Below are 24,857 nucleotides of genomic sequence, written 5' to 3'. Positions count from 1 at the left end.
TGGAGTAGAGGTTGAGGAGCCATTTAGACCCCCAGATGCTCATTTCTGTTATACAAAATGGCACGGTATTCGCAAATAGCCTTATGCATGTTCTCTTATATAATTTCCATCTATTTACATCAGCTGAATTAAGAGAATCAAGCGCCTGATCCAATGTATACACTATATGAATTGTTGCTTTCATATTATTTTAGAAATAATAATATGAATTGGAACTATTTGATAATACATTTTTTTGGTATTAGGTATTGAACCCAGGGGTGTTCAAACTGAGCCATACCTCCAGCCTTTTTCTTTCTTTCTTTCTTTCTTTCTTTCTTTCTTTCTTTCTTTCTTTCTTTCTTTCTTCCTTTCTTTTTTTTGCGGGACTGGGGATGGAACCCAGGGGAAGTGTACCTCTGAGTACACAGCCTCAACAACATAGCAAGGGCCTATTTCAAAACCAGAAAGATAAAATAAGGCTGGGGAGCCAGGCATGGTGGTGCAGCCTTGTAATCCCGGCATCCCAGACCCTGAGACAGGAGTATCAAGGTTCATGGACAGACTCAGCTAATTAGTGAGGTCCTTTGCAATTCAGTGAGACCCTGTTTCAAAATCAAGAATAAAAATAGGGCTAGGGATATAACTCAAAGGTAGAATGGCCCTGGATTCCATCCCCAGTACTACAAAAAATTTAAAAAAATATATTTTGAGCCACAGTTGGTTGAATACATAGATTCAGAATCAGTGGATATGAAAGACTCACTGTAATTTGAGATAGATACTTTAAAATGAGACAGTTTAATGCCGGGCATGGTGGTGCACGCTTGTAATCCCCGCACTTGGGAGACAGAGACAGGAGGATCTCGCAGGTTTGAAGCCAGCCTTGCTAGCTTAAGAGAACCTGTTTCCAAATAAAAATATAAAATAGGTCTGGGAGTATAGCCTGGAAGTAGAAGTGTTTCCAGAAATCCCAGTACCACCAAAAAATAAATAAATAAATAAATAAATAAATAAATAAATAAATAAATAAAATGACATAATTTAGTTAAAACTAGGTATTGGATTGTGCCCTAATCTCATATTACTGGTATTTTTATTTTTTATTTTAATTAATTAGTTAATTAACTTAGATACTGGGGATTGGACCAAGATATATTCTACCTCTGAGCTATACCCCAGCCCTACTTTTTTAAATGTGCTCTAACTAGATTGATGAGACTCTCTCTCTGCTTGCTGAATCTGTCCTTGAACCTATAGTCCTCCTTTATGAGCCTCCCAAGTACTGGGATGACAAAGGTGCCCCACCACACCTGACTGGACTGGTATTTTTATGAGAAGATAGTGGGACACAGACATATATAGAAGGAAGTCCTGTGAAGACACATGAAGGAGAAGGCAATCAACAAGCCCCAGAAGAGAGGCCACAGGAGAAAGCAAATCTGCCATTACCTTGATCTCAGACTTCTAGACCCTGGACTCTGAGATGATGGGTTTCTGTAGTTCAAGCCCTAGTCTGTGATAGTTTTGTTACTGAAGCCCAAATCTTCATTTATGATCTTTCTTATAGCATGTAACTCATCTATTTTTTGGAGAAAAGAAAAGTTTGCTGACTTGAAATTTTCAATTATGTGTGATCCTACTTAGAACACATTTTTTTTTTCTCCAGAGAATTGAGAATGCAGACTCAGGGCCGAAGCTTTCAGATTTACCTGGGCATGTCATTATTTTCTAGCTATGTACCCGCTCAGAAGTCACTCAAGTTTTCTATTTGAATTTTTATCTTCTGTAAAATGGGTATAACCTGGTTATTTTGAGAATTAATCAAGTTAAAATATGGAAAGTACTTAAAAATGTCTGCTATACAATCACATCCACTCAGAAATCCATTTCCATGTATAAGGCCATGTGTTGTCAAAAATGTCCTAAAACCTTACCCAAAGCTGAATGAACCATCTTCTTTATCATAACACCTCCCCTTGTGGCTGCTTTCTGTGAAAGATTTTTTTTTTATCATATTTTGCATATATCAAGCTATGAATGGTTTTCTGACAAGATTTTTTTCTCCATCATCCAATATTTACTAAATCCTCTCATTTCTTTTTTCTTTTTCATTTTTTTTTTTGGGGGGTTGGTAACCAAAGTAGGTCTTCGTGAGTCTGAACCTCTCCTTTATCAACTGAGTTCAACCCAAGTTTTATTGCTTCTAATATCATATTTCCCTCCAATCTGTCTTGTACCTTCTACCTCTAGCACTGCATTCATACAGGGGCTCAGTTTATGGTTAATTTTGTGTCCGCTGAAGGAACAGTGGACACAAAACTGCACTGTTGCATTTAATCTCCCAATGGCTAATTCTACTGCTAACCTCATGCTCAGAGGGTTCTTTTTTTTTTTTTTTAAGTACATCCTTGTCCTATTTGTCCTGAATCAATTCAACATAATAGCCACACTTTGACATGATTTACAAGGCCTGATTTCCACACTGTTCTCCATCTTTACAACTTAAAATCATACTAAGGCTCACAGTTCAAACATAAATGTCTGCATTTGTTTATTCTTATTGTCTTTCAAACACTTTTTAAAATGAAGGCTTCAGTCGGGAGGATTATAAATATAAAAGTTTAACTAAAAAAAAAAACTCTAAATATTTAAGACCCCCAAAAAATCAGAGAACATATATCTATTAAAACTCTCATGAGGAATTAACCAATCTAATTACATAAAGATAATTTTTCTGCCTTCTAGTAAACTTTTTTATTATTTTTTTCCATTTTAAAAGTAAATTTTGTTGAAACACACCCTCTCCACCAGATCTTAAATATTTATTCACATTTATTGCTCAGTTTGGCACCTCTTCTCTCACCACTATGTTTAAATGCTTATGTGTGGCTACTGTTATAATGAGTCAAATTTTGTTTAAAAAAGCACACATTGATTGATGCTTTAAGAAAATAACAATGAATAATACCAAAGGGGTGACTTTCGTATTTTTGTGAGTGTTTGTATGCATTTTTATTTTCTAAATATCCTATCGTCTACATCCATCACATTTGTAATAAGAAAAATGTGACTAAAAATGAAACAATTACCAAGCAATCAGCAACTTATAGTATGTGCTTGGAATTTACATACATGGTCTCTTAACATAAAACACTTGGAGTTAAGTGTTACTAGATGCAAATGTGGAGACACCTGCTAGTTGAATGGGTACCTTAATACAGACCTCCTGGGGATTTGCTCACTTCTTGCCAGATGTAACTGTTAGATTTTTCCCTACAGCCTAGATAGCAGAGTCATTGATAAAACACATAGAAAGCTCAACCAGATTACTTTGGAATTCTCCCAGCATCAGTGTTGATAGAAATATGTCTGAACTCTTTTTAACAAGACTTGAGGAATCTTCCCACATCTCAGGGTGCATAATCGTAAGTTTTTCATTTCTGGCTCCAAGCACACAACATTTTTTCTGTCTTTTCTATTCCCAACCAGTTCCCTGGCCTTGTCTCCACATCTCCCTATTTATTTCTATGAATGCCATTGCTTTGTTTATAGTACAGGTGACAAGATACAACCCAGAATTGTGAAAGAGGGGGTGAGATGGGACCAATTTCAAGTTGCCCTTTAGGAAATGTGTTCTGATGTCAACATTTGCATCTTGCATTTCCAAACTTGCAGCCCCTTCATCTTATGCTCAGAGTGAATTCCAGCTGGGTGATTCATCCTGACATGGGAGTTCTTTGCTTCTTTTACTGTGCAAAAATATGAGAGAACAAGGGAAGAAGGGTCTCATTCCTTTGGAGTTTTCTAAGCAATCTTTATTTTTTTCCCATAGCCAGGGAAGAGATTTTCCGATGAGAAATACTGCAGTTGTGACATAACAATTCCATGTTTCCCAACCCAATTCATTATTGTTGTTCTTTTTGTTTTTCCTATTTCTCACAATTCAAAGTAACTTGTGAGATTACTAGGACAATTAAGGATTTGGAAAGAGGAAAACTGCATATTATGGCCTTGATAACCCTTCACGGGGAACAAGTTGCTCGTCTGCCACAAATTCCAATTTTAGAGTTGGGTTCAACAATAATAGTGAATAGAAGAAACACAGGAAAACAGATATGTGTTCAAAAATCATCCAACACCAGAAATGTTTATCTAGAAACACTGGCTCTCGCAAGATGTCTATAATAGCCTCCTTGCATATATTCTATTTGGACAGATTAGCCTGTTATCTAAGGACTTTTACAACCTTATTTTGGAAAGGTCTCCCTGGTCACACGTACCTTAAGCTAAAAAGAAAGGCAGCTGATTACAATTGTTTAAACTGCAAGAGTTTCTAAAGAACAATGCAAATTATATTTACACCATTGCATACAAAGATAAATGGATTTTTTTATATCCAAAGAGATTGAGATTGAAAGTGTCTGTGTTTGGGGGGATAATGCATATGTTTTATCACTCGGATAAAGCAATGTGTGGAAAGTAAAAGCAAAGTTGCTAACATTTATAATCTACTCAGAGGTGAAATATTTTGAATTAACAGTCTAGTATTTATGCACAGCATGACTTCATGAAAGTACATTCTAGTTGTGTAAATGTACTATGTTTCACTTATAGAGATACTGTAACGCACAGAACATTCTGGAAAGTTTTCACACCCAATGTGCTGCCCCGCTGTGCTTTCCAATACAAATCTCGAATTCATACCCGATTTCTACCTTGATTTTCTTTGCCATTTTTTAGAACGTCATCATTATTTTTATTAATATTCTTATGTTTTTAGGATCCTTCCTCTAGCCAAAATTCCTCAAGCTATTTTTATGATCACCAGAACTCTTAGTTTAAGAAATGAATGAGAACTTAATTGATAATGACTAAAACTCGATACAATGGCATCTAGATTTTTCAAAAGAAATTTATTAAGCCATGTAAATATAGAGTATAAGTAGTTAATACAGATATGGCTGATCATTTAACAGGATATAATCAGGACTATATGACTCTTTTTATTGCCTGGCCTTGGTTAATTATGCCTTTATATTTCTCAAAATTTTGTTATGTGGTGAGTGACGAGATAGCTTCAAAAATCCAATACAAAGTTGCAGTCCACTAAACTAGAAGAGAAGAAAAGAGAAAGATTTAGATATCTTTGAGAAAAAAAAACTCAGATCAAAAGATTGTTTTTCCCTGCTTAAACAATTTTCCATCTTTAATTAAGAGAAGTTTATTCTTCAAATAGTTACATTTAAGTCAAGAACCCAGAATTCTCTTAAATGTCCAGTACATAATAAAAATTGAAAAGATACATGAAGAAACGATAGGTTATAAAAATAGTGGGAGTAATTGGCAATATAAACAATTTGTAGGTATTTTGGAATTCTCAGTCAGTTTAAAATATCTATATCTAATATTTTCAAGGAGATAATAATTTATATAAAATATGAGTTGCATTATATTCTAATTTGATGGCTTAACAATAGATTTTAGAGAACTTGGGAGATAAACAGTATATTGGATATTAGTTTAGAAGGCCATGTGAAGAATAGCAAAAATCAAATCTTCATTTTTTTGTCATTTTTTTTTATTTTATTGGTGCACTATAGTATCACATTGTAATCACTGTCAACATGACAATGGCATATATTTACACAGTACTCTGTATCCTCTCCCCACAGCTTCTCCCTTTCCCTCCCTCTAATACTGAATGTCCAGGTTAACAAGTTATATTCACATATATAAATATATTCAAATGTGGTTTTTCCATTAACTAACCTCAGCCTTCTCCTCCCCTACGCTTCCTTTCTAGTTTTGCTGAGGTTTCCCCTCCATTATCTGGAGTCCCTCTGGTATCCCTAATACTCCCTAGCTTGAGCATATTAGAGAAAATATACATCCCTCTTTCTGTGCTTGGCTAATCTCACTTAAAATAATGTTCTCCATGTCTTTCCATCTTCTTATGAATGACATGATTTTATTCTTCTTTAAAGCTGAGTAGAATTCCATTGTGTGTATTTCCCATAATTTTTCAATCCATTCATTTGTTGATGGAGACATAGGTTGGTTTCATGTTTTGGCTATTGCAAATTGTGCTGATATGAACATGAGTATGTTACTGTAGTTCTCTGATTTCAACCCCTTTGGAAAGATACCCAGTAGTCATATAGCTGATTATATTGTGGATCTATTTTCAGTTTTCTAAGGAATCACCACACTGACCTCCATAGAGGCTGAACTAGTTTCCACTCCCAACAACAGTGTAAAAGAGTTCCTATTTCCCCACATATTCACCAGCATTTGTTGTTATTTGATTTATTTATGCTTGCCACTCTGATTGGGGTTAGAATCTCAGTATAGTTTTGATTTGCATCTCCCTGATTGCTAATGATATTGAACATTTTTAATGCATCTATTGGCCATTTGTATCTCCTTTTGTGAAGTGTCTATTCAATCCAGTTGCCCATTTCTTAATTGGGTTATTTGTTTAGCTAGTGTAGAGTCTTTGAGCTCTTTGTATATTCTGTATATTAGCCCTCTATCAGAGTGGTGGCTGGTAAAGATCTTCTTCCATCTGTCGGCTTTCTCTTTAGGTCCTTGATGGTTTCCTTTGATGAGCAGAAACTTTTTTAGTTTGATGACATGCCACTTGTTAATTCTTGTTTTAATTTCCTGAACTTTGGATATCATGTTGAGAAAGTTACCTGTGCATATATGTTGGAGTGTTGAACCTATACAGTTCAGTCTTGAAGATTAAGAATCCAATAAAAATAGACAGAGAACCATCAAAACAATAAGAATAAGTTTGACAACTGACCTCTCAAATGAAATAATGAGAGCCGATGGAATATAAATGGAGAATAAGAGTTCAACACGTAATAAAACTACAAAGATGAAAGAAATATATTCTTTGAAAAATGAAAGAGTGAGAGAAATTATCATTGGCATGCCGCATCAAATAATATAAAATAGTCCTCATGCCAAAAGAAAAAAAAATTATTATCCACCTACATTTCTTGTTTTGTTGCTCAAATTTCTGTAGTTTTCCTCATTTGAGGCTCTCAGTTTTTGCTTCTACATCAATTTCCTGTCTGAGTCCCATCTTTTTTTGTTACCAAACATTTTTTTAAATTTTCTGCCAGTACATGATGTTCCAGGATTTTTCTTTTTTCTGTCCCTGCTCTAGAGTATATAATTTCACCAAGGTGCTATCTGTTTTCCACTGAGATATCGTCTTTTCTGAGAAAAGGGAACAAGTTTTAAGTGTACGCCTCATAAACTATCTGCCTATGCATACACTGGGAAGTATTTCTCAATGAAGGGATAGGCCACTTTCAATACTCTAGAAAGTTCTGTCAATATTCTTCTCAAGCCCAGGCTTTCTTAGTTCTAACTTCTGTCACCTAATTTTGTTTTGCCAGTTTTTGAATTTCATTTAAATGCAAGTATGTAAAAGTATATATTATTTAACTTATTAATGTATACTTCTGATTCTGACCTTTTGCTCTTAACTTGATGTTTTTAACATTATTTAAAGCCGGGCGTGGTGGCGCATGCTTGTAATCCCCACGCTTGGGAGGCGGAGACAGGAGGATCGCGCAGGTTCGAAGCCAGCCGTGCTGGCGTAAGAGACCCTGTTTCAAAAATATAAAATAGGTCTGGGAGTGTAGCCCGGAGGAAGGAGGGCTTCCAGGAACCCCAGTACCACCAAAAATTATATATATATATATATATATATATATATATATATATATATATATATGTTTAACATTATATTACTAAGAATATACGTAGCTTTATATATCCATTTGTCTTTGTTCCTGCTTTTCTAACAAATTATCTTCAACTAGATATTTTATAAATAATAGAAATTTATTTCTCATAACTTGGGAAGTTGGGAAGTCCAAGACAAGGTTAGTAGAATTACCGTCTGTCTGCTATATGGATAGGGTCTCTTGATGCAGCATCACATGGAAAAAGGGACTAAAGGGGCAAAATCACTCCTCTAAACCATTCTATCAGAGCACTAATTCCATCCGCAAGGCTGCAGCCCTCATGAGCTCATCACTACTCACAAAGTCTGCCTCTGGATCCCAGCACCTTGGGGGTTAAATTACAACACACTAACGTTCGTTCCCTACCACCACCTAACATTCCATCATGAAAATATGGTTATAATTTGTTATTTTTTTTCTGCTCTTTATAGATATTTAGTTTTCCCTGTCTCCCTATTTTCTTATTTTGTTTTCTATTTTTGTTTGTTGACTATTATGGGTAGAGTACACGTGTCTTTTCATAGACATGATCTCTTACTTAGTATGATTTGAAATCCACCCATATTACTGAATGTATCAAAAAATGTTCTGTATTATTATCAAATAGTTTTCTTTTCTATAGATGTGGCAGAACTTGTTTATCCACTTACCAGTAAATGGACATTTGGATTATTTCAGTGTTGAGCAATTGTGATTAAAACTGTTATAAACATTCATGCATAGCCATTTGTGTGGATATATGCATTCGTTACTCCTTAGTGAAAACCTATAGCAGGTGGGTTGGGGGAGGACTATGTCGTATGTTAAGAAATTGCTCAGGCATTTTGCTAAGTGGGTGATTCATTTTTTTATTGCCACCAACAATGTGTGAGGGTTCCGGTTGCCCACTTCCTTGTTAGCATTTGATCTTCTCATTTTTACAAAAAAAAAAATTGTATTGGATGTATATTCCCATCTTATTCTGCTTTAATCTTGCATTTTCATGATGACTAATGATAGTCAGCAATTCCTAACTTGCTTATCACCATCTTTACCTCTTATGTTATAAAATGTTTGCTCAGAAATATGTTCTTTAAGTTGTGAAAGTTCCTTATACATTTTGGATAGCAGTTACTTATTAGATATATATTTTGTGACTATTTTATCCTACAGTATCACTTGCCTTTTCATTTTTAAAAAACAATATTTTTAGGAAATACAATGTATCCATATTTTCTTTCCTTGTTTGTACTTTTGGTGTGTTTTTATCTAAGAATACTTTATTTGAGCCAAAGTCACAAAAGACTATCTCTTGTTTCCTTATAGAATTTTTTTTACAAGTATTGGGGGCTGAACCCAGAGACATTTTACCTCCAAGCTATACCTCCAGCCCTATTTTTTATTCTTTATTTTGAAACAGGGTCTTACTAAGTTGCGGAGGGCCTCACTAAGTAGCTGAGTCTGGCCAGTTCCCACCTGATGGTGCTATTAAAAGATGACAGAACCTTTAAGAGAAGGGGCCTAGAAGGGAGAAGTAAGGTCACTGGGGGTGTGCCCATGAGTGAATATTAGGACCCCACTCCCACCATTCTCTTCACCTGTGCTGTGCTTCCTCAAAGCAGCCCCAAAAGCATCACTCCAAGTTAATCAGAAAGCCACACTGACCATGGAGTGAAACTCCCAAAACTGTGAGCCAAAAATATAAATTTCCATCTTACAAATTGATTATCTAAGGTATTTTGTTACAGGAATGGATAGCTAACTAACATAGAAACTTACATTATTGACTTCAGACTTTTAATCTCTTTAAATATGTTTAATCTTATAAATCCTCCTCTAAATACAATTCTAGATATATTCTGTATATTTTCCTTTCAACTCATCGATAAGATAGAAAATATGTTTTTTAAATTCCAAGTATTTGGAGATTTACTGGATATATTTGTGTTACTGATTTCTAGTTTTATTACTCTGAGAAGAGACTTAGTCTGATTTTATGTATCATTTACATTATTCTTCAAAATCATTTCTTTAAGTGATTTATTTAAAATTCGCTGAGGTTTTTTTTAATATCAGAATAAGATCACTCTTGGGTGTTTTAGAAAAGAACACCTGTTCTTCTGTTTTTAGGTAGAGTTTTTACACTTTTCTACAAGCTCCAGTTGCCTTATAGAGTTGTTGAACTACTCTTTATTTTGACTGATCTTCTGTCTACTTGTGCTATTGATTGCCAAGATAGAAGTGCTAAACTTTTCAAGAATAATTTTAGATTCTCTATCTCTCTATTCCACACTGTCAATTTTTGCTTCTTGTGTTTTCAAGTTCTATTAGCATCCTACACAGAATGAAAGGAAAAATATAACAAACCAAAAAAGAACAAGATATCACAGGGTGTGTAGTAGAGAACCTGGTATTATCCAAAGAGAGGTCTGTTTTTTGTCCCTGGCTCCTAGGAGGTAACTTCTAAACTATTGCAATTATGTCCCTCAGGCCCTGTAGCATATGAATCAATCAGTCAATCATACCTTTATAGTCTTGTGGACTGGGGTGGCACATGCCTAATCCAAGTACTTTGGAGACTGAGACCAGAGGATCATAGATTTGAGGACAGCATTAGCAAGTAGTGAGCCTTTCATTTACCTAATGAGACTATTTTTCAAAAATAAAAATAAAATAGGGCTGAAATTGAGGCTCAGAGGTATAGTAAGCCTGGGTTCAATTCCAGGTATCACAAAAATAATAAATAAATAAGATCCTGTACAGATTTTGGATGCTGACATTTAGGGGCTACTGTGCTGACAAGATAAATGTATACGTCCCTATCTTCTCCCAACAGGACAATGTGTTCAGAGGACAAAAGACACTGTGTTTGACACACTTCCCAACTCTGTCCTTTGTGATTTTCTTAATTGAATTTAATGTGTCTTCTTGTAATCAAAATATACCGGTGGATTTAATAGCTTTCAGTGAGTTCTATGAGTCTCTGTCTCAAATTATCAAGCCAGGAGTCCTGACCTTTCATTTGGTAGATGAGAGCCTCTGTCTGCAACCAGTCACATTGTGAGGTGGATGGCCTGGTCCTCTAGATGGCCAAGTTTTCACAAGTCTTCTGATTCCAACTGCAAGGACTTAGGGTCTAATTATAAAGTTAGAGGAAAGAATGTGCGCAAGACCACTCTTCTCAGATGCCAACTGCAAGTTCGGAGGTTCTCCATACCACCCTCAATCTTGAATATTTGGGGCCTAGATTGTATTTTATTTTTAAATAAAAATAATTACTAAATTCAAGATTTTTAGATTTCTAACTTACATTGTCTTTCAGGAGTATTATAGTTTTGCATTTTATATTTGGATATACTTTTATGAAGATACATTGTTTGTATCTATATTACGTTTTTGCATGTAGATGTCCAATTGTTTCAGCAATATTTGTGGAAATGAATCTCTTTTTCTCCTTTGAGTTGTCTTTATTCCCTTAGTAAAGGTCAGTGGACTGTACTCTTGTAGATCATTTCTGGGCTCTCTATTATATTCTATTGAACTTATGTGTATTCTGCCTCCAACACTACAATGTCTTGATGGTTGTAGCTTTATAGTAACTCTTGAAGTCAAGTAGTATCTATCAGCCCTTCAATTTTGTTTTCTCCCTTCAATATTTTGTTGGGTATTCTTAATCTTTGCCTCTCCCTTTAATCTTTAATAAAAAGTTTGCTTGATTCTCATAAAAAATAAATTTTCTGAGATTTTGATTGAGATTGTATTGTATTATAGATTAAGTTGTGAAGAAGTGATGTCTTAACTACATTGAATCTTCTTACTCATAAACATGAAATGTCTTTCTAACTATTCAGATCATTTTTAATTTCTTTCAACTTTTTTAGGTTTCTTACATAGATCTTGTCCATAGTTTGTTATAGTTATATATCAGCATTTCAAATTTTTTTACTAACACATTGTGGTTATAATTCTAAACCCCTGTGGTTTATTATAAGTATGTAGTAAAGCAATAAACTTGTGCTAAAGTTTCGTTTGAGCCTATCTGTAGTAGACCTAGGGGGAGAGATGACAAATGAGGATTATCATTGCTGTCTCTCAGCCATACAAGTGGAGAGTCTGAGACCAGAATTCATGATATCTGATATCAGATTTGACAGTACATATTTTCTAAGTTTATCAATATTCGTGTTTTTTAAGAGTTGATCCTAAAGTTTTGATAGCTTTTAGGATAAATCACCAGGCAGATATTCACATCCTCTAATAAAATATAATTGCTTCTTAGCAGACATATTTTCATGACCCATAAGACTTTTACTAGGATAGTTGGAACCTACAGCCTCAGTTAAAATCATCCCTGTCTGAACCAGTTGTCACCACATGCCTTGAAACTAAAGTCGATAAACTGACAGTATTTGAAGAATGCAGCCTCGTCATTGGCATATTTAGCCAAAGTGAGATTTATTTCTACAATCCATGGGTGTCTGCATCAACCAGTACATTCATCCTTCTTACCTCTGTTTTTTCACTAGCTGGAACAAAAAAGACTCAGTCAATAGTAGGCTCAGGCGTCTTCCTAATAAATGGGAACCATTAAGCCCTGGGCACACATACACCAGTGAGTGTAATCTGTACAGATAGTGAGCAAATTTCTCCCCAATACGTGGCAATGTGAGCCCTCTTAGGGCATCATGGGCATACTGTGAAGTTCAGTTTTTAAAGAAACAAAGAACACCATACAACACAATAAGCTTTTCAAAACAAACTTGTGGGAAAAAGACAAAAATTGCAAAACTTTTCAAACTCTTGCATTTACTTCCTCTCCACTACTCATTTCTCAGAAGAAATGCTAATATCTCCGTGGTACAGCAGGAGGTGACGGAGGCTTTTCTTGAGCTTTATTATAAGCCTGAGCCACATCCTTCACTCTCATTCATACTGATTCCCACTCACTAGATTTCCTTGCATTTAAGCGTCTCGGGGAAATTTTTCCAATGATAATCCCAGATTTCCTAGTGATTAGGTAAAGGAGTAAACATTTGCTTTGTTTTCTGTTAATTTGTTTGTTTAGCAGTGAAGAATAATAACTTTGTATTATTTATTTCAACCCTATGCCAAATCATTTCGGTTCTTTCTATTCGTACCAATGTACCGATTATCAAATAAATACAGTCTTTCCTTGGTAACCAAAGAAGATTGGTTCAATGTACCCCAACATATATCAAATTTGCAGGTGCTCAAGCCCCTTATATAATATAGAATAGTGTTTTCATATCACCTGTCTATATCCTCTGGTCTACTCTAAATTGTATCAAGGTGACTTTTAATATCTAAAAAAAATTAAGTGCTATTTAAGTATTTGTTATACATATTGTTTAGAAAATAATGACAACAGAAAAAAATTTGTGCATATCAGTATAGACATTTTTTAGCGTCTTTAATTCTTGGTTAGTTGAACCCATGGATTTGAAATTTATGGATGTGGAGAGTTCACTGTGCTTAAAATTATGCTAAACACCTGTAGATACAGAATTAAATAGACCAATGCCCTTTTCTAAGTAACAGACATTAAAGTATAAAAAGAGCTACTCTATTAAAATTCTTTCTCTCACACAAGTTTCAATATATTTTAAAAGCATGAGATTACAAAATGGCCAAAAATGTTTGGCAAATATTCACTTATGAATAACTCCCCCAACAAAACCATACAAATTATAGTTTTTCTGTTTTGATACATACTCCATTCTAGATGAATACAGAATTTACAAATTGTTAAATTTAGAAACTTCAAAGAACTTTAATTTAAAACTCTTATATATTTTATATATTTTATATTTTCAATCTATTAAGATTGTTTTAAAAGTTATTAATTTGAAGTAGAATATGTTTTATAGGCGCCGGGCGTGGTGGCGCATGCTTGTAATCCCAGCCCTTGGGAGGCGGAGACAGAGGATCGCACTGGTTCGGAGCCAGGCTCACTGGTTTAAGAGACCCTGTTTCCAAATAAAAAATATATATAAAATAGGTCTGGGAGTGTAGTCCAGAGGTAGAAGGGCTTCCAGGAACCCCAGTACCACCAAAAAAAAAAAAGAATATATTTTATATTCTTTCTAAATTTCTAAGAAGTGACTATTGGTGACTATACTATTATTTCATAAATCAAGAATTTTAAAGTTATTTTTATGTTTTTTGCAACTAGATTTTAACTTCTACATAAAAGCAAATATCTATTTGCATATAGGTTAATGTTTTTTCCTGTGTAGGTAAATCATCTTACCAAAAATAATAATTAAAGCTAGTTAAACCCTGTTCCTTGTTTGAAATTAATATCTTTATTATATAATACATATATTTATAATATGGGCTTAAATTGGTATCTCTATACCTCTGAACATTGCCTATTATAGATCCAGCTGCATATAGAGTCTAATTTGATTTTTCTCGTGTTTAATTAAAAATCTTAGGGTAAATCTTTATGGTTCTAATTTAATCACATATCTGTAACCCATCCATCATCCATATTCAGGGTATGTGTGGTCAACAGAGTCTCACCTCTGTAAAGAAGGACCAGAAAGAAATAACTGATAAAATGAACACACAACTAGAAATCAACTTCATTTCCCTGTGTGTAAAGTAATGGTCTTTCACTTTTCCTAGGAGATTCCAGTTTTATGTCTTATGCTTTTATTAACTATATCCCTTTCACTTTTAAAGGTCAGATGCTAGCTTAGATGAATTATTTATTTAGATTTTACTTACATGGTATAAAAGAACATTTTTATACAAGATTTGTGGATCATTTTGACTATGATTGGTTATAAGTAGCTGGCCATCAAAGGAAATTGGTTCTAAGATTATTGTGTGTCAAGTTTCACAGAGGGGATCCCTAGAGGTGTGAGTAGGTAGGCAAAATTTTAGATGATCACCAGAGATATAAACCCATATTATCCCAAAGAATGTACATATAAATTGAGATAATTAATACATTTTCTACATATTAGGGAGAGCATCTGATTTCTTATTATTTCTGAATGACTAATCTCACTTAGCATAATGTTCTCCAGCTTCATCCATTTCTCTGAAAGTGACATAATTGTCTTTTTCTTTATGACTGAGTAAAATTTCATTGTGTACATACTACATAGTTTTGTCATCCATTCATCTGTTGATGGACATCTTGGCTGGTTCCATAGTTTGGCAGTTGTGAATTGTGTAGCTATGAACATAGATATGCATGCATTAGTTTGTTAGTTTTGTTTCCATTGTTTTGGGTAGATACCCAGAAGTGGTATTTCTGTATCATATGGTGAGTTCATTCTCATTCTTCTGAGAATCCCCCATCCTGTTTTCCAAAGTGGTTTCACTAATTTGCACTCCCACCCACAATGTATTAGAGTTCCCACTTCTCCACATCATTTGTTGTTTGTATTTTGAATGATTGCTATTCTAGTTGGAGTTAGGTGAGATCTCAATGTAGTTTTAATTTGCATCTCTCTGATTGTTAATGATGTTGAACATTTTTCATACATTTATTGGCCATTTGAATTTATTATGTGGAAGATATGAAGAAAATGGGTCATAGGAGGAACTCTAGACAAAGAAGGAGACAGGAGATGCTATAGATGAGCAAATAAGGCAACCTAACTGAGGGGATGGGAGAAGGGAAGAGAGAAATTTTTCTAAAGCACATGATGTGCATTAACAAGCACATCAATGTCAATCACTAACCAAACATGAGAAGGAGAGAGAGGGAGGGAAAGGGGTGGGAAATGGGAAATAAATAATTGGGTGAGGTGTGCATGTATACCTCCACCATTTTGTACTCCATTAAGATGTATGACTAACATGCACCAATACAAATTTAAAAAAAATAAAAATTAATAATTTTCCTAGTTGTTCAAGACATTCAGAATTTATCCTAAATTGGATAAAACACTGGAATCCTGTATAATTATTTCTAATGTTTTTTACTTTAGGGAACAGGGTCGATTTTCTGAGATGTTTGGTCCAGGTTTTTTTTTTTATCATGGCTATTCTTAATTTTAAAGCAAATTTCATTTGAATAAAGGGTTGGGACATCCTATTCCAAGAATTGGGAACTGAAGATAAAACTTTCCAGGAAATGGGCTGAGGAGCTAGCTCAGTGGGGGAGTACTGGCCTATTATATATAATACCCAGCAGTGCAAGATTAAAAGACAAATAAAAAACTCCCCAGGGAATGATGCCTCAGTTGTAAGAATAAAAAGAATTTTATCCTGTTGCTTTTAATCACACCCAGCATATCCTGGGAATATTTAGTATTAGCAATACACATGAAATGGTCAATTTAGTTAAGACAAGGAGAAAAAGAGAAAGAATTTCCATATGATATATCCTAAATATGTATATCTTAGAAATTTATTTTGAAAACTTTGAGAAAAAGAGAAAAAAGTTTTTAGGGGTGCTAAAAATAGCTCAACATTTGTCTTTTCTGGGTATCCACGGTAAAAAAATTTGTCTCTCTGACCACTACACTGTATATCTAGATTTCTCTCTGATTTTGTTTCCTAAATTAAAATGCAAAGGAGAGGAAAGACACAGATATGCAAATTGGGGCCAAAATATAAACAAGAAGTCGATCCCATGGCACAAGCTTCAGAGGAATGAAAATGCAAGAAAAAAGGGAAGTTTATGAACTCTCTGTTCAGCGGAAGCAAGCTACAAAAGAGTTTAGCTGTCCTTCTAGAAAACAAAAATTAATTTGCTTTGGCCAAATTAAAATTAATTAAAATTATGCAATGTTGCCCTTGTGTTAATTTTAACGGTGAGGTTGTTGTGATTTAAGGCTACAATTAGTTCTAGTGTTTGAAAGAGAAGCTCTGTAATCGAGACAGGACATTTTAATAATCCTGGTTATAAACATTTAATACATCATCTTTAGGGACTCACAAACACATTGTAATTAACTTTTACAACTGAAATAAATCAGATTGCATTAGCATATTGCAAAGGAAAAAATCATTTGCATGATTGAAAACAGCTTCAGAAAATTATATATAACAGCTTCATGCAAACACCAGCACAACTTTCACCAGGTTTCTGCTGTGGGGAATATTTTAAACAAGTAAAATTTAGGATTTTTTTGTAGAATTATTAGTTTTGCTATAAAAGGAAATATCCTTATGATGAAGTACGAGCAGAAGTCATTCTGTGGTCAGTAGGACTATGTCCAACTTTATTGTAAACTAACTGGAAATATTCAAATAAAAGTATAATGTGTACTTGCTCTATAGGTATGTACTACGTTGTGAACAAGTAAGATGGTCAACACCAGTCCTTCTTGACCAGGTAACCTGATTGATAAAGTATCAGTTCACATGTTCACTTTGAAACTGAGGAAATTAAGCAACTTCTTATTAAATATAGCTTGTATTTTTATCAAAGGGATTTTAGATCAAATAGAACATTGGGATACACTCTAACCCTAACTCCAATCAGACACTGGGTCTACAGCTATCACAGGTGGCTGGGCATTCTGTGCATAGAACTTACAATAAAAAATGTGGGTTCTGTGGTCACACTTCCTAGATTTGTATTCTATTTCTGTCACTAAGTTTCTCTGTGACTTGGGCTTTTGTGCCTCAGTTTCTCTGTCTGTAAAATAAAAATAATAAAATATGCACTAAAAAGTAATTTTGTGAGAATTCAAGGATAAATTCATGATATTTATTTTAGAATGGTGTCTGCAACATAGTAAGTGGTTGATAAATGTTAGTTATCATCACAGAAATTATTATGTCAGTGGGCAACTCTTAGTTCACTACCCAAGAGAAGAAAGGAATTGCTTTAATTTAAAAGAACCATTGCTTGGGAGTTAGTGGTTTCCTGTATAGAATGTACCCAGGACTTTTTACAAATACACAATTTGGATCCAGAGCCTCTATTTATCAGCTCAATTAATATTGTCTTTCTACTATATGTAAAATATGATCAGCTTTGTAAGAGAAGACTTATGTGAAGCAGGAGCAATGAAGTTGGAATGGACCAAGCAAAATCTGGAATAAATCAAGGAGTCAGAACCAATAAATATTATGGGCACTGCTAAGCTCAGATGCAAGGTGTCCAGGCCCTCCCACATCTTTTGTTCTTCCCTTTAAAACAACAACAACAACAACAATAACAACAAAACAACAACAAGAATAAGAATAATAATAACACAACACAAAAGGACAATAGCAAAAAATAGAAATGAACAAATGTCGATATTCATGCATCAATTCTGATGAAAAAGGAAGAGGCTAAATGAGCATTCTGATGAGTTTTCTCTGAGTTGTTTTGGAGCCTTGTGCCCAGGACAACTCCCAAAACAGTTTCCCTTTCTTTTTGTTAGATCATGTTAACCATCAATATCTACATGTCAATGATACCATTTTGGAAGCCCAACTAAATCCTGGGTACAGGTTGCTAGAAGACATGTTTAAATTTGTCATGGGAAACAAAATGAGACTGTGATGGTTGAGTTTCTTTTAGGTAGTTGTATAAAAGAAAGGTTAGTGGTTTCTTTTTGAATAAATGTTTTCATTTAGATTTCTGTTTCAACCTAGTCCTAGAATGGGAGGTTGGTTGAACTGGAAATACAATTCACTCTTGGAAGTTCTCAGTCATGTGGGTCTTTATTTTGAAGGAAGCGGTAGAGTGCTACGTTTTACCTCTTTCTGAGGAAATACTTGGGCACGTCTAATGGGGATATTCTCATTTCTCTTGGGGCTATTGCTTATTGACTTAAAAGAGCAGTCACTTAATTAACAGAAGAAATAAAGCCTGTTGCATAATTAACCAGACATTTACCTAAAATCAATAATCTAATTGCCACACCTAGTAGAGGATAGTGGTGATTCAATTGAAAACAATTCATTTGTATCTACATGTTAACAAGGCCATTGGTAGTTTGTTTAAGAGACTAGCCCGATCTGTAAAGTGATAATTTATTGAACAATCAATTAATCTTTTTAGTGCTGCAAATATAAGCCACAGAGAGCCACAAGTGTGCACACTCATGAAAGATCAAATTTAGTAGACCTCCATTCCAAATTCTTTCTCAATCAGTAGTAAGCAGTGAACAATTTTGTTTTAACATGATACCTTTTGACATGTATCTTTTATGCAAAGCCAATAACATGCAAAACCTTTGTAAATATGGAAATCACCCACTTAGATCTGTAGCCTGCCTTCACAATGGATTCCTAAATCATTTTTTTTTTCTTCTCGCTGAAATGCATCAGTCTACCTTGAACGGTTTTGATACAACTAGTTATACTCTGGCCTTTAAATTCAACTGGGGGAAGAATCCTTTCATATTCAGGAAAATGCATTATGACATTTATCCCAGAATATGAGACAAAAAGCCTTAAAGTTTAGGCTGAATGAAGTATCCCTCGGTCTGCAGTCTTATCCAAAGTTTATTTTAATATTTACACCCTGCATAGTTGGTTATGAGGTTTCCCAAGACTGAAGGCACTTTCTGCTTTCTGACTGTTCTCAAGGCATCTCATTTCAGAATGTATGGTCACAGATGAGTATGAATTATCTTGGACAACCTTCAACCTTGACTAGAATTTAAATTTGAATCTGTATCCCCAGATATTCCAACTTGTTCAAAACGTAAACTCTATAATAATGTGTTAGCCGCCTCACCCTAGGTAAGAAGAACAATTTTAGTGTTCACAAAAATGTACAAGACTTAGATTTTGAAGGGTTTTGCAAGCTTTATAAGATTGGGGGTAAATGAAGGGGAAATAAAGAGGGCGATTAGAGAAAACCACAGTATACCAAGATGATTAAGGGAAAAGACATTCCTGACTTTAGACCAGAGCTTCTTCTTACTCCCAGACCTATTTAATATTTTATTATTTGGAAACAGGGTCTCTAAAGCCAGCGAGGCTGGCTCTGAACAAGTGTGATCCTCCTGTCCCCGCCTCCCAAGCGCAGGGATTACAAGCGTGCGTCACCACGCCCGGTGTTGACCAGAGCTTCTTGGTGTCCTAGCACAGAGACTCTATAACTTGCTACCAAGAATGATTATGGCTATGAGCATATTGTATGACATCATCACAGATATCTGAAAATTTTATTTTTTCACTTATTTGACATAATGGTAGCAGTTAGACTGGCCATGAGACCATGTCCTTTAATGTGTTAATAAAGAAGCGTAAAAGAGTATCACGAGTTTCCTTTGTTAATGTTTCAGGGAATGTATTTTATCATATGTTCTATATCATTCATTTAAATAATTCATTAGAATATTTTATAGGTTTGTAGGTTTCCTCAAATTTCAAAGGAATCACTGGACAAATTTCTTTGTGAAGGGCCCTGTCATAGAGTGGACTGGGATGGGCATGGCACAGGGCTCCCCTCTTTCACGTGATGGGTTAAGCAGATAATAGGCATTTCCCTAAGGAAGGTTCAGACTCAGAATCTTTCTTATCAAAACACAAGAACTGAGGCAACTCTTGCTGATTGCCATAGTTTGGATCTGAAATGCCCCCTAAAGGCCATGCATTAAGATATTGGTTCCCAGACTGTGGTACTATTGACAGGTGGTAGAACCTGTTGGAGATAGGGCCAGTAGAAAGAACCTATATCACTGGGGTGGACCCTTAAAAGGGATACTGGTAGCCTGGCAGCCCTTTCCTCTCTCCTCTTGGTTCTCAACCACCATGAGGTGAGCAGATTCTTTTAATCACATACTCCCTGCCATAAGGTGCTGTACTACCACTGACCCAAAAGAACAGGGCCAAAGGACCATGAACTTACGTAACCTGTGAAATCATGAACCTTTCTTCCTTTTCAGTTGATTACTTCAGGTATTTGTGATAGCAACAGAAAGCTGACTAACACACAGACTGAAAACCAGGATCGTAGCAATAGCTATCATTTATTAAGTGCCAGGCTCTTTACCTGTGTTATCACACCATGAATTCACCACCCTCCTATTGGTTGTAATGATCACTTTTTAATAATGCAGAAGCCAGCCTAGAAGGTGGCACAGCACGTTGTCTAAAATCTCTTCTTCTTTCTATAGACTGACATTGTTAATTGCATTATGTTTAGGAGAGAAATTAAAAGGCCACATGTGTTCATGGACCCGGTTGTAGCTTACAGATGTTTTTATCCTTGCTATAATATGGGACACAGCACTCAGAACTCCATGTGGATTTGTATAGAGTTACTGATGTTTCATTGCTGCTGTCCAAAATGTAAACAAGCCAGGCATGGTGGCACACACATGTCATTCCAATAATTTGGAGGCTAGGACAAGAAGATGGCATGCTTGAGCACAATCTCAGCAATTTAGTGAGACACTCAGAAACCTAGGGACATCTTGTTTCAAAACAAAAAATTTAAAGGGTTGGGGGTGTTGCTCAATGGTAGAATGCCCCTTAGTTCAATACTAGTAACACACACACACGCGCGCACACACACACTCACACTCACACACACACACACACACAAAACAGGTCTGGGGATGGAACCAAGGTGCATTCCACCCCTAAACTACAGCCCTGCCCTATTTTTTTTTTTTTTTTTTAGCCTCTTGAAATACTAGGTCCTTGTTAAATTTTATTTTTATATGGAACATATTGAAAATGGCATACACTTAGTCTGTGCTTGGAGTTCTCCCCCCCGATCCCTGTTCTCCTTCCCCCAGTCCCAACAATGAGTGTCCAGGTTAACCATGCTAGACTCATACTTTTGCAAATATTATTCTTTATTTTGAAACAAGGTCTCACTAGATTGCAGAGGGACTCACTACATAGCTGAGGCTGTCCACAAACCGTGATCCTCCAGTTTTAGCCTCCCAAATGCTGTGATTACAAGCGTGCGCCACTATGCCCGACTTTGTCAGGGTTTTTTTTTTTAGGTGTTGCCAATTCTCTCCACCATAGGGCTGTGGCTATGATGGAAAAAAAAAATCTGGTTAAAAGCCATAGTTCACTTTCCCAAGCCATGGATCACTTTCCCAAGTTGTGTGGGATAGGCATTTGAAAGCTTATTTGATGCCATGACTATTTCCTGCATCTCTACAATGACTGTATTAGCTGCTTCTGACTGATGCATTGTCTCTGCTACTAAGGAACCTGCTAAACCATTTCTCATCTGGCCAATGGAAGCAAAAAGCTGACTGGAGTGAACAGGTGACCATTTAAATTTTATGTAAATATTTAAATTTCTATGAATATTTTTCCACTGAAAAAATGGTCAGAGTGAGCAAAGCAATTATCTTTTTAAATGAGAAAAGCTTTACTCAAGGAGAAAAAAAAAACAACGATGACTTTGTAAGGTATTTAAAGGTGCTCATCATGGAATCCCCTTCCATGTTTACATGCAGCTGTGCATTGCATAAAGATGGGGAAGGTTCTAAGAAATACACCCTTAGGTTATTTCATCATCATGAGAACATCAAAGCTTACTTTTATGCAAGCTAACCTGGCCACGGTCATCACTGGCCATATAACGTAATGACCCCTTGGTCTTACATGAGGTGGTCTATCCTTGACAGAAACATTGTTATGGGGGCACATGTCCATACATTGTTCTTTATTCAGATATTTTTTTAAACTTCAGAGGTACATTTGGACTAAGGAGAGGGCATTGTATAATTGATTGATTGATTGATTGATTGATTGATTGATTTTTTGTGGCACTGGAGATGAAACCCAGGGGCCTTCTACCTCTGAGCTACACTTCCAGCCCTATTTCTTTATTCTTTATTTTAAAACAGGGTTTCACTGAGTTGCAAAGGACCTCACTAAGTAGCCAAGGCTGTCCTTGAACTGCGATCCTCCTGTTTCAGCCTCCCAAATGCTGTGATTACATGCCCAGCTGATTTTTACCATTTCAAATTTCTTATATTATGTTGCGCATTGTGGTGAGATCATGCTCACATTTAAGATAATACTCTATCTTTACATGGATGTCCAGGAAGCTATAGTTAATTTCTTGAGAAGTTGTCTTAGTATCTGAGAGCTTCTATAACAGAATGTCTTAAGTAACTGACAAACAACAGAAATGTATTCTTCAGAGTTCTAGAAGCTAGGAAGTCAAGACCCAAGGTATCAACAGCTTCCCACACAACTTGGGAAAGTGATCCATGGCTTGGGAAAGTGAACTTTATCTTCTGAGAACATGTTGCTTGTGAATATCATTTTCTATGTATCCTTGCATAGCTGAAGAAGCCAGTGAGCTCTTTAAGACCCGATCACCTCCCAAACACCCTACCTGTAATATTCCTGCACTGGTGAATAAGTTTTACCATATGACTTTGGGGAGGGTGAAAACATAGAAAGCATTTCTCTACTGAGCCAGCGAGTTTGACTTTTATAATATTTGGAATTATTTTTAAATACTTTTTGCCTTCTCCTAATATAATTTAAAACATTTATATAATTTTCACCATCCTACAGCCGGTTTAATGTGAATACCCTTCATTTTCCCATTAGACACCTGGAGTCATCTGTTTGAGACTCTTAGCCAAGATTATGATTTTTCACATATAAAGAGGACACTCCAAAGATGGTTGCCCCAACTTGGATTTGTTTAACAGCTGAGATGGACCATTATATATTTGTATCTATGATCAGGATCTGTATCTTGAACTAGGGTTGAACTGTATATAGCTCTAGAGTTGGCTTATTTACTAGGGACGCAGTAGAAGACTAGTCCTGGACCACAGAGGAAAGGGAGGTTCTCAGAGCGGAGTTCCTAGGAGATAAGCAGACACAGGCCAAGTCGGGATGGGCACCATGAGCGGGAGATGACAGGCCAAGACGAACCAATTACGAGATAAACAAAAAAGCCAAAATTAGAGTTTAGGAGGATTGATGAGAAGAAGAAAGTCCTGGGAAACTATAATTTGTACGTTGGCGGCCCAAGAACATTTGTCTAGACATGATTCTGGAAGAATAAAGCCTTTTTTTCAATGTCTTCACTGCAACATATAAGAAGCACCCTCATGACAGATTTAAATCTTTGCATTAAGAACCACCATGAGCCTGCTTTCTCATACTTTGAATTCTTTCTTATGTGTCAAAGTGCGCTACATCTTTGCCAGCAATGAACCTCGCGATATTCATTGACTCCATAAAACTGGACCAAAGTAGGTTCCTCATGTCAGAAGGGCTGGACAGGAAAGACACAGGGGGTAAGAATGTCACACAGGTGGCGTTCAGTGCTTTTATCATCAAGAGGGAGTAGTTAGCCTGGGCATCTCTCTTAAAATTCTGTTTTTAACTCCCTTCCACAAACTGCCCCCTGAGAGTTTGTTTCCAGCCAGTGTGCCCGTTATCAATTATCTCTGGCCTTACCTTTTGCCAAAGAGTATTTGTGGGCTGTCCATCTTTAACCCTTTGTATGCGTCCCGTCCTCTCTGCAGCTCTGATTTCATTGGACTTTAACCAGCCGTACACAAACACCCCAAGCTAATCTTTCCAAATTAGCATAGCACCGACTCTGGAGAGTCTCATTAGATGTACAGCTGAGATTTATCAGATCTCATTTGCCTAATATGGAGCCTAACTTTGGGCACCTGGCCCTTGCGGTAGGGGGTAAGGGAGAACAGGGATGGGTGTTCCGTCACTGCTGCATGGTGTCACTAATTTGCTCCGCCTAATAAAATTACAAATGGCCTCAGCTTTATTCGAATTGCCTTTATAGGTTATAATAACCTTGCTACCCCATAACCTCCTGCCAGCTGAATTAATCAGATCATATTAATATTTCTTCTTATTTTTCTCTTAACTGGTTCTTCTCTTAATTAAAGGGGCCAAAGACGTAAACAGGGGAGGTGAGTTAGAAACATGGCGTCGGGTTATAAACAAGGCTCATTAAAAAGATGGATGTGCGGGCTGACTGCAAAAATTGCTTACTTCGCAAGTGTACATTTTGTAATTTCCTGACGACTAAAAGAACTAATGCCACCCCCGCCCCCTCCCTTTTCCACATGTATAAAAGATGATCATTTTTGAATGCGGGGGTGGGAACGGCAAAATCGGAGCAGCCTATTCATCAACTGGAACAAGGCCTTTCACAATATGAGACTCCGTCCTCCTTCCCCACAAGCCTCCAAATGGGAAATCTATTTGAAATTGGAGGCTGCG

This window comes from Muscardinus avellanarius (genome assembly GCF_963383645.1).
Source record: "Muscardinus avellanarius genome assembly, chromosome: 3".
Classification (NCBI taxonomy): Eukaryota; Metazoa; Chordata; class Mammalia; order Rodentia; family Gliridae; genus Muscardinus; species Muscardinus avellanarius.
The sequence above is the reverse complement of the archived record's forward strand: the minus strand, read 5'-3'. Positions refer to the sequence as shown.